Source organism: Puma concolor, chromosome B3, assembly GCF_028749965.1.
Source record: "Puma concolor isolate L17-30 chromosome B3, mPumCon1.1.hap2, whole genome shotgun sequence".
Lineage (NCBI taxonomy): Eukaryota > Metazoa > Chordata > Mammalia > Carnivora > Felidae > Puma > Puma concolor.
Genome location: NC_141672.1, coordinates 73726092 through 73738115, shown reverse-complemented (window position 1 = coordinate 73738115; position 12024 = coordinate 73726092). Strand labels below are relative to the sequence as shown.

General features: G+C 38.8%; 1 protein-coding gene across 3 annotated transcripts in view; it reads right to left on the bottom strand.

The window, feature by feature from the left end:
- STXBP6 (syntaxin binding protein 6) overlaps positions 1 to 12024 on the bottom strand; it is a 252422-nt gene that overhangs the window by 206183 nt on the left and 34215 nt on the right. The window contains exon 1 of one of the 3 annotated variants that reach the window (XM_086710021.1): positions 7867 to 8093. The exons of the other annotated variants lie outside the window; for them this stretch is intronic. The gene's annotated coding sequence lies outside the window, so the exon portion shown is untranslated. Of the gene's footprint in view, positions 1 to 7866; positions 8094 to 12024 lie in introns of those variants that run through there. 3 annotated transcript variants of the gene reach the window in all.

Sequence of the window (12024 nt, the reverse complement as noted above, 5' to 3'; positions counted from 1 at the left end):
GGCAGCTAGACTTGTTAGCTCTCTGAGGTTACAGTTCATGCTTCTTTCATTTCTAGGTATCCCCAGTAGCACCTAGCACAAGGCAGGCACTAAAATATTTGAGAAGAAAGGAAGAAGAAAAATCAGGGATTACCTAGCATTCCCTGGACTCTGCCCTGAGCTGTTGTGGGTACAGCAAGGAGCAGCAGGTGCAGTAATAAATGCACAGCAGGAACCTACAAGCACAGTAACAACCCTCCTCCAAGAATGTGGATTCTGCCATTTGCGTGAAACAACTGGGTCCAGTATCGCCAGGGAAGTAAGATCTAGACACTGAACCTGGAGTCTTTGCCTCTCTCATTTACCACACAGAGTGCTGGGATTAGTTAGGGAAGACTACTTCCTACTGAAATAGACCCAAAAATGTATAATGGTGCTAACACCTCAGAACTTTGTATCTGGCTTCCATGATGGAGAAGGATGAGGTGTTCATCTTCCTCACGCTGAAACAGGGATTGAGGCTGATGGGCTCTGCCATCTGCATCATGGTCGTTCTACTGGCTGGAATTCAGTCAGATGGCTGCACCCAAGTGCAAGGGAGGCTGGAAGATGTATTCTCACTGTGGACTCGGGAAAAAGAAATCGTGGATTCTGGTGGGTGGCCAACAGCCTCTGCTACTGTATTTTGTGGCTTTGCCTTCCTCTTCCAAGCTTTCTCTTTACTGTGTATTATATACATTAAAACCTCGGTTTGTAAGCATAATGCATTCCAGAAACATTATAATCCAAAGCACTTGTATATAATGTTTGCTTGTCTTGCAGAACACTCACAGAACAAGTGATTCACAATCCAAGATTTTACCATGGATGTTTCTATATAGTATTATACGTATGTTTTTATATAGTATTTTATATATGTGTACACACACACATACTTTCTATGTAGTAGTATACATATTTTTACACAGTAAACTTTTGATCCCATCTATATAATAAATGGCCGGGATTTTTACATAAAGATGCCTGATCCTTCCTTTCTAAAGGAAAGGAAAGAACCTGATATTAAGGCCCAGATGAAGCAGCTCCTGAAGTAGCTTCCTCCAAGATAGTCACCTCCAGACAAAGGAGATAACCTCTCCCATGTCCACACTTCCAATTAGGCCCCTTATCAGGATTCACCCAAATAGTAGGCTCATACGGGGTTCATCTCCAAGATGATAAGCGCAGCATGTGGATTCCTCAGAAAGGTTGGAAAATGCTAAGTAGGTCCTTGAGACCCTAAATGACTCCGTTTTCTGGCTAAGAACCATCATGTCGAACACCAGCACCTGAAACTGGCTTCCTTCTGAGAGCGATCCTTCACGAAGAAAGCATATTTCACTTCAGAGGCATTTTACACATTGATCAATGGGTAGAAACTACACTCTGCTGGAATGTGGACACAGTGCACTCGCCTAACACACTCCTGGCTGGTACACCACACCCGCCTCCCGGAAGACCTGACGGAAAACCATGCCTCAGCAAAGTGACAAACCAGCACATGCTGTGGACCTTTCACAGTTCACCTCAAATGTTACATCACCAACGTGTAAATGACCTAGCACACACAATTATGCTAGATTATATGCTCTTCTGGAAAGGTACAGGTGATGGGTCTTACTGCCCTCTGCAATGCCTTGTATATACATCATTCAGTAAACATTTGCTGAATGAATACAGTCATTTTATGGTTTTGTCATTAATAATTCCTCTGCATGTGTCCACATAAGGACACTCAGCTGTCTGACTCATTCTATACACACCCTGGCTAATAGGTGTGGGTAGATACATTCTGGCTGTGACAGTGACAATGCTGGCAGTGACCATGACAGCACAATAAGCCACAATGTATTAATGACTGTGCTATTTCATGCCTATGGGCCCCAATAGTCACCATAAGTAGCACAGGACCCTAGGTCCCAATATGCATCCCTCACCCCTTCGCACACTTCCTGTCCCCCATCCCTGTTTTAACTTCCTTCATAGATCCTATCACCATCTGACAGATTTAACTTCTGTGTGTGCCTGTCTCCTCCACTGGAAGCCCTGTGAGGGCAGGGAACTATGCTCATGTTGTCTAGCACACCACATAGGGCCTGCTGTGTGAGAAGTGCTCACTTGACATCTGTGGAGGGAAGGGATGAAATGAAGAAGATACTGGGATTCTTTCCTCTAAACCTGAAGATATTAGCTGCAAAACAAATTAGCCCTGCAATGCTTCAGAATATTCACATTCTTTTTTAAATAGTCAGAACATCTCAAAAACAAGGTCTCATAGATAAGCCACTTTTTATGTCATAGAGCAGGACTTCTAGAAACTCAAGTAATAGTCATGTCATCTTAAGTCCCCAAGGAAAATGAGAAAGGCATCTTCAGGATTGAACTCACCTTTGGCAGCCTTTCACCAAACAAGAACCACATCTGCAGGCCTGGCTCCCTCTCTACTCCAGAGTCTTGTCCATGGAGCCAGAACCAGCACCCAAGACATGAAGCCAGACAGGGAATGGGAAATTCCTGGTTACAGAAACAAATTTGCCTGAGCCCCACGTGAATAAAATGATCAGACCCTAGACCCAACTCTCCCTATAGGAAATAGCCACAATTCATTTAAAAAGAAAAAAATGGTTCAAATTAAAATTCTCAGCTTTGTGATAAGACACATTACTTTACATTGTTAGGAAATCACTGATTGTTATAGAAAACAATATGGAGTTTCCTCAAGAAATTAAAACTCGAACTACCATATGATCTAGCAATTCCACTTCTGGGCACACCTGAAGAAAATGAAAACACTAACTCAAAAAGATATCTTCACCCCAATGTTTAAAATAGTCACAACTTTCTCCTCTAGGGTTTTGATGGTTTCCTGTCTCACAATTTAGGTCTTTCAGTCATTCTGAGTTTATTTTTGTATATGGCGTAAGAAAGTGATCTAATTTCATTCTTCTCCATGTTGCTGTCCAGTTCTCTCAGCACCATTTGCTAAAGAGACTATCTTTTTTCCATTGGATACTCTTTCTTGCTTTGTCAAAGATTAGTTGGCCATACATTTGTGGGTCCAATTCTGGGGTCTCTATTCTATTCCATTGGTCTATGTGTCTGTTTTTGTGCCAATACCATACTGTCTTGATGATTACAGCTTTGTAGTAGAAGCTAAAGTCTGGGATGTGATGCCTCCCGCTTTGCTTTTCTTTTTCAACATTACTTTGGCTATTTGGGGTCTTTTGTGGTTCCATACAAATTTTAGGATTGTTTGTTCTAGCTTTGAGAAGAATGCTGGTGCAATTTGGATTGGGATTGCATTCAATGTGTAGACTGCTTTGGGCAGTATTGACATTTTCACAACATTTATTCTTCCAATCCATGAGCATGGGATGTTTTTCCATTTCTTTGTGTCTTCTTCAATTTCCTTCATAAAAAGGCAAGGGAATTAAAAGCAAAAATGAACTATTGGGACCTCATCAAGATAAAAAGCTTCTGCACTGCAAAGGAAACAATCAACAAAACTTAAAGGCAACCAACAGAATGGGAAAAGATATCTGCAGATGACATAGCAGATAAAGGGTTAATATCCAAAATCTACAAAGGACTTACCAAACACAACACCCAAAAAACAAATAATCCAGTGAAGAAATGGGCAGGATAGACACTTCTCCAAAGAAGACATCCAGATGGCCAGCAGACACATGAAAAGATGCCCAACATCATTCATCACCAGAGAAATAAAAATCAAAACTACAGTGAGATACCACCTCACACCGGTCAGAGTGGCTGAAATGAACAGTTCAGGAAACAACAGATGCTGGCAAGGATGTGGAGAAATGGGAACCCTCTTGTACTGTTGGTGGGGATGCAAACTCTTGCAGCCGCTCTGGAAAACAGTATGGAGGCTCCTCAAAAAGTTAAAAATAGAACTACCCTGTGACCCAGCAATAGCACTACTAGGAATTTATCCAAAGGATATCCACAGGAGTGCTGATTCATAGGGGCACATGTATCCCAATGCTTATAGCAGCACTATCAACAATAGCCAAATTATGGAAAGAGCCTAAATGTCCATCAACTGATCAATGAATAAAGAAGATGTGGTTTATATATACAATGGAATACTTACTACTTGACAATGAGAAAGAATGAAATCCTGCCATTTGCAGCAATGTGGATAGAACTGGAGGATATTATGCTAAGTGAAATAAGTCAGTCAGAAAAAGACAGATATCATATGTTTTCACTCATATTTAGAACTTGAGAAACTTAACAGAAGACCATGTGGGAAGGGAAGGGGAAAAAAAATAGTTACAGAGAGGGAGGGAGACAAACTATAAGACACAGTTAAATACAGAGAACAAACCGAGGGTTGATGTGGTTGGGGGGGGGGGGCAAGGGAGAAGGGAAAATGGGTGATGGGCACTGAGAAGGGCACCTGTTGAGATGAGCACTGGGTATTGTATGTAAGCGATGAATCACAGGAATCTACCCCCAAAACCGAGAGTACACTGTATACACTGTATGTTAGCCAACTTGATAATAAATTATATTTAAAAAAAATAGTCAAAATTATTTACAATAGGGACGGTTTTACAAATGGGTGGTTCAGTCGGTTGAGCATCCGACTTCGGCTCAGGTCATGATCTCATACTTCGTCGGTTTGAGCCCTGCATTGGGCTCTGTACCGGCAGCTCAGAGCCTGGAGCATGCTGTCTCCATCTCTCTCTGCCCCTGCCCTGCTCGCACTCTGTCTCTCTCTTTCTCTCTCTCTCTCTCAAAAATAAATAAACATTAAAAAATTTTTTTTTGATTATTTACAATAGCCCAAAATATGGAAACAACCTAAGTGTTCATCAGTAGATAAATTAATAAAGAAAATATACAATGATATACTATTAAGCCACAAAAAGAAAAAAATCTTCCATTTGTGACAACACGAATGGACCTTGAGGGAATTATGCTAAGTGAAACAAATAGATAAAGACAAACACCATATGATCTCACTTATATGTGGAATCTGAACAAGGAAACAACCAAACAGGGGGCAGCTGGGTGGCTCAGTTGGCTAAGTGTCCAACTCTTGATTTTGGCTCAGGTCATGACCTCACGGTTTGTGAGTTCGAGCCCCACGTTGGTTTCTGTGCTGACAACATAGAGCCTGTTTGGGATTCTCTCTCCCTCTCTCTCTCTGCCCCTCCTCAATATGCTATCTTTCTCTCAAAATAAATAAAAAGAAACTTTAAAAAATTAAACAAAACCAACCAAACAAAAAACATCAAGCTCATAGATACAGCTCATAGATACATCCGTGGGGATGGGGAGAAGCAAAATGAGTGAAGGAGGTCAAAGGGTAGAACTTGCAGTTATAAAATAAGTAGGTCACAGGGTTGTAATGTACAGCATGGTGACTACAGTTAATAATATTGTATTACATATTTGAAAGTTGCTAAAAGGGTTGATCTTAAAAATTCTCATCACAAGAAAAAAAATTTTGTAACTATGTATGGTGATGAATGTCAATTAGACTTACTGTGGTGATCACTGTGTAATATATAAAAATACTCAATTATGTTGTACACCTGAAACTAATATAATGTTAATGTCAATTGTTCCTCAATAATAATACACAGAATAGAAAACCACTTTAATAATATATACTATATAACAATTATATAGTATATGACTATATATTATATAAATATATGTGATATGTAACTAATATAAGAAAAAAGTGTTTAAAATTCTATTGAAAGACATTAATACAAGTAAGTGGAAAGCTAAAATAAACCACTGAAATGTCACTGATTTGCTAAGCTACTGTTTGATGGAACTTTAAAATCCATGTTTTTTTTTTTTTAAATTTTTGGCATATGGAGAACATTCTCTAAATGGCAATAATGATCTCATTCATTCATTCTTCTGTTGATTCTCAAATAGTAATCAAACAGTACTCCCAAAGTAATGGTAAAAGATACTACAAGCTTGAGAATGTGTCACAAAAAGATATTTTACACAACAAAAGTTTTTATACATACAGAACATTTACACATAAGAAGTTTCTGGAATAGTAGACATTAGGATTTAACAACTCATGGAAGAATGGCAAAGTTTTTAAATCCCCAAAGAGCCATTCAAACACTTTCCATCATACTTCTCAACCTTTCCACCAAGACTTTCTTCAAATGTACTCTGGCCACAGGGTTTGCTTCAAGGTTTTTTGGTTGGTTGGTTTTTAGTAAGTATTACTCCAGTCAGCCCACTAGCCAGCCAGTATGTATTATGCATTAAAGCCAGAGCTGGGCATGGAAAGTTCTGAGACTAAGAACTTTCACAGCAAGTTACTGGCTTCATCAGCAGCAAACGACAGATGGACTGGATGATAGCTAAGATCATTTCTACTTAACTTATTTTGTTTTGATTTTGAATAACTTCACACAACTATAAAATTTTACAACATATCAAGTGAAGGCAGGCAGCAATGAAAAAATAAAATTTGAAAGTCGTTCTATAAGTGGAGAATTCTTGATCCCTGGGTTTTAGTATTTGAAGTTCTGAAAACTTAAACATACATCTTCAGATATTATTTGATTTCCTAGAGATGTTTTTCTCTTACTCTCATTTGCAGATCACCTGAGTTCTTTGCTTTTCCATTTTCCTACTTGTCTCTCAAAGTAAAAGTGAGAGAGAGAAGAATCATACAGATTACACTAAACTATATAATAAATAATCAAAACATACTTCTTTCCCAGACCCAAGTCCCCAGACCTAAGTCAGGTTCCACAGTATCGTGTAGCATATTTAAACGCAGAGAAAAGCTCTCCTCCCTTAGTGAAGCAGAGACCCAACATGTCCACTCCCACCAACTGAGGAAGAGACTATGTTCACATTGTCCTTGTTCCTTCAGAACTCACTCCCACTTGGCTCTGACCCTCAGCTAAGCAGTGTACATTTTCAGTGGAAAATGTTCCTAGACTCCAAAGCACCCATATGTAGCTTCTTCAGGCAAAATGATATCACACACACACACACACACACACACACACACACCCCTTGCATTTAGAACCAAAGTAAAATACCAGAAATTTGTACGTGTCATGGTTCTAAACCACGTAGTAGTAGGGACTGCTACCGTATCAACTACAAATCATGCAATGCCGTAATTTATCTTTTCTAGAAAGAGTGGCACTCTCCAAAGAGAAAGGCTATTCTAACAGGCTATTGTTCCCAATCTCCACAGCAGCCTAACTTCAGCTGGGTAGTAATTCTAAAACTCCTGAAAGGAACAAAACACAACTGCTCCCAGCAGTGGCTCGCTGAGATTTGGCAAAGCTGGGAAGAGGCTTTCAGAGTTTCTGAGATATTCTAAAATAGCTTCATATCCTTTTGGGAATCATCTATGTAATTGGTTCCACCTCCAAATGTATTCCTGGAATTGTGAGTTCTCATCACAGAGATTTTTATCCAAGGCAATTGTCACAAAGAGTTGTTAAGTCATGGCTTACTTCGTGATGGATACTCTCACTTAGACTTTTAAGAGATTTATGGAATACTCCAAAATTGCCTGCTATTAGATACAGAGGAAGAACAAAAATAATCTGGACCTCATTTTCACTTTGATAAAACGTTTTTTCTAGTAAACTTATTCAGGCAATTAAAATCAATTCCAATTTCTATTTCCCGGGCCTTTATATTCTTTGCCCTTAAGAAAAAGAAGGGAATTAAGTGAACAAAACCTGAATTTTAAATCAGAATTCAAATTGCCTGGGGCGACTTCATACCTAAGTAAATAAACAGGTGAGACATAAACTAATAAATAGTTCACATATACATAAAAGATGTTTTTATAAAGCATTGACCTACCTTTAACCCGGCCTTTCAGTTAGGACTGCATTTTATGGAAAAATCCACACATAAAGCACCTTCCTCCTACTCCTTCAGAGCTCTTATGAAGAGCAGAACTTTCTCAACAGGAAGCCAAGGCACACAGAGGCGGGGTCATTTTCCTCAGTGACACCAGAACCCCAGATTCCTGGCATTCCCCAGCCATAAGTTCAAGGCTCACATCATTATACACTGCATGCTTTCCATGCAAAGTCGGTCTGTTTAGTGAATTTAACATGAAACTTTTTTTTTTTTTTTTTTTTTTTTTTGCGGTTTGGTCAGTGACGCGAAAGAAAATAAAATTCGACATGACCAACTGTAGTGCCATCCTCATGAAAGACTACCCTTCCACTCCATACTGACTTTCATGTATTCTAAAACATGAGCTGGCTTGCTAGAAAAGCCCAGGCATCTGACTTTCCAAATACATAAATCTAAATGCAACAAGTCACCTGAAGCACATATTTAAATCATTTCACTGTGACACACTTAATGTTGAGAAAAAGAACAAGGCTCCAGTGAAAAATAAATTTGCTCATAAACGCAGACTTATTTAGTATTTAATATCTACTCTGACAAAGATATCTATCTTTTACTAAGAGCTCTGAAACCCTTGACATATTCTTTGCCTCACTCCCACACTGAACCACAAAGTAATTATGAAGCACCTGAGTGGTGATGTGGGCTCTGATCCAAGCTTCCTATATGATGACACTTTTCCAGATAGCACCTGAGGTTGTCAGGTGTTTCTTACATTTGTAAATACTCAAGTCCATTACGTAAGGCTGCTAATTTCAGAAAGCCAAGCCCATTTGGTTTGAAAGCACACGTCTTTTTCTTCTGGTGGAAACTCTTCCATGTGCCTGGGAAGTGAGTTATAATGTTCAGTACTGAAGAGAAGCTACAGTTGTTGGCAATGGTGAACAAAGGACAAGTTACCAAGTTCAGCTCAACAGAGTGAAACAAAATAAAGATCCCCCTGAGGACCGAGAACCATGAAATCCAGTGGTTTTAAGTAACCATCTTTTAGATATATGTATACTATTCAGTGAGGGGAAAATGAGAATTCCAGGCTTAAGGCACTATTATTCAGCTTTGAAAACTGCAGGATGCTTTCTTGCAGGATTTGGTTCAATTAACTGCAAGATGAAAAAGTATTTCTGAGCTACATGGTCAAGCAGTCATTTGGATCTTGGGTTCAGAAATAAGTGGGAAACGCATGAACTACTGAATTCCACATGCCAAGTAGGCTTTTCTCTGGATGGCTGAAATCTTCAAAAGTTAACACTCTAATGTGTTACTGCTGCATCTTGAATCTCCCTACTGTGACCAGAAAAACAACTATTCAATGCATTGTTTCTCATTATACCATGGAGCTATAGCAACCACTCATCCTGTCTCAACATCTGTTTTTCCCTTTTGGAGGGCCATTCCACTTGAGAAAAAGAACAGCTAATTTTACTTGGTGGCCCCTAAAATGTACACGTCTAGCATAGCATGCAGTGTTTACAGCTTCTAAGCATTAATTAATCATAAATTTTTGGACAGCAGTGATTCTATTTTATGGACGGAAATACTGCATAAACATCTACATTCAAAGTCTGGTTTTGCTACTTGGGGCAGATCACTCACACATAAAAATAAAGCTGAAAAATAAAAAGGAAGCTAATTTATAAGGGCACCAGTGAGTCTGTGAACGTGGTAAGAAATGTAAAGAGGATCCTAGAACAATAGTTCTTAAGTTTTCTGATCCTAGGACCCCTTTATATTTTAAAAAATTATTGAAGACTCCAAAGAGCTTATCTTAGAAAATTCTAGAAAACACAAAAATATACACACAGATTTCCATAGTCAACCAGTGGTCTCTAGAAAACTCCAGTATACACATGTGAGAAAATGAGAGTAAAAGAGGTAAATAATATCTTAGTCTTATTATGAAAATTGTTTTGGCTTCACGGACCCCTTTATAGGGTCTCAGGAACCCCCAGGCAGCCTCAGATCACACTTTGAGAATCACTAGCCTAGAATACCTTAACATGTAAAAAGCAGGAAAGCTGTCAAAGCAGGTGAATCACATAAAAAAAAAATCAGGAGCCAACATAGAGGGGCTCCCACTAGTCAAAAGTGAGACGATTTTAGTATCAGTAAGAACTGGAATGGATTGAAACACTAATATTTTTGAACTCATGAATTATTTTCATGTTTTAAATTAAGTTTATTTATTTTGGTGGGGGGAGAAAGCATGAGCGGGGGAGGGGCAGAGAGAGAGAGGGAGAGAGAAAATCTCAAGCAGGCTCCATGCCATCAGCATGGAGCCAGACTAGGGCTTGACCCCACGAGCCATGAGGTCATGACCTCAGCTGAAACCAAGAGTCAGATGCTCAACTGACTGAGCCACCCTGGTGCTCCTGAATTCATGAATTATCAATGAATCACACACTTCTCTTTCCTCTTCCCTTCTCTGTGTCTCTGTCTCTCTCAATGGTTACCTTTGGAGAATACTACTCATTAGTTGGCTAATGGAGCCAACTGTACCTCAGGATAACCAAACAGCTGATCAGCAGGAGTTTCTCATTATAGAAGTATCCTAGGTGGCAAATGAAGAAATGATTGAAATAAGACTTTGAAACCCATAATGAATTGATGGATTTAGGTGGAAATGATCACCCTTGACTGTGAACATATCAACATATCACACATACACACACACACACACACGCACACACACACACAGGGAACTGATGTTAATTTAAGCGCCTCCTGATGGGAGTACATAACACACTTATTATAGTATTATTGAAAAGATATGGAAACAGAATTCGATTCAGCCTCCAGGTGCACCTACCAGTTCGCAAGAAATAGAGTATCTAGAGGAATATGTTAAAGAGAGACTTTTAACATTTAACTCCATAGGATGTAATCGGCAAAATCCAGACTACGGGAAACTTTGCAGAGTAAATGCTCTCGTTTGGCAAAAAATAAATTGGAAGGAAAGACAGTGGAAGGTGAGCCTATAGATTAAAAGGAACTGAAGAGGCATGTCAACCAACAGAATGTATGGACCTTATTTGGATCCTTATACAAACTGAAAAGAAAAATAAGGAAAACAGATGAATGTGAACACTGACTAGATATTCCATATTCAATTATATCAGAGAAGTTCTTCAAGTATGATGATAGTATTGAAAGAAAAAAAAAACAGTCCTTACTTTAAGAGATGTGTACAGAAATACTTACAAATGAAATAATAAAATGTCAGGGATCTGTTTCATAACAATCCAGGATCTGGAATTGGAGGTTGGGGTCTAGGCAAAGCAAGACCACAGACTGATCATTGTTGACATTGTAAGAAAGGCACATGGGGTCCATTATAATATTCTCTCTACTTCTGTGTATGTTTTACATGTTCCATACCAAAAAAATAAAAGTAGCCGCAGAAATGTCATCTTGTCTTCTCCAGCAATTCCGTGATATGCCCAACGGCAGGACTTGGGTGCTCTGTTTTCAAGCACCCAGAAGTCCAGAGCACTGGGTACGTATCCAGGGAGGTGCCAGCCAAAGATCTGTAAGATGACCTGGGACACGGTAGGGGTAGCCAGTTGTCTCTTGAACCAGCGACATCTTTCTGACAGAGCAGGAACCAAAACTGTATTTTCAGTATGATCATAACCCAAAGGGTTATTTTGATAATTTTTATTAAGAGTTGGCCATACTTCAACTACTGATATTTTACAGATTTACTATTACTACAGTGCCTTGTTCTATCGAATTTCCAATATTTATCAGTTAGCTCTGTAATTTATCTTACACAGGTAAATACCAGGGAAGTTTATATTCTGTTCCTAAGAAATATAAATAAAAACTTTACACAGAAAAAGGTATAAGAACTCTTCAAGAAAAGAAACTATATGAAAACAGTGAGGTTTTTTTTGTTTTTTTGTTTTTTTTCCCCCCTGGATATAGGGACTATGGGAGTTTGCTTTTCTTTGCTCCTATTTCTTGGAATCGTCCAAAGTTTCTGTAGTTACTATATTATTTTAAATGTGGGAGAAAAACAAGAAACTTTATTTACATCACTCATAAATCAAAGCTCTACAGATAGCTATTTATAAATAATAGTATTTTATTTGTTATATT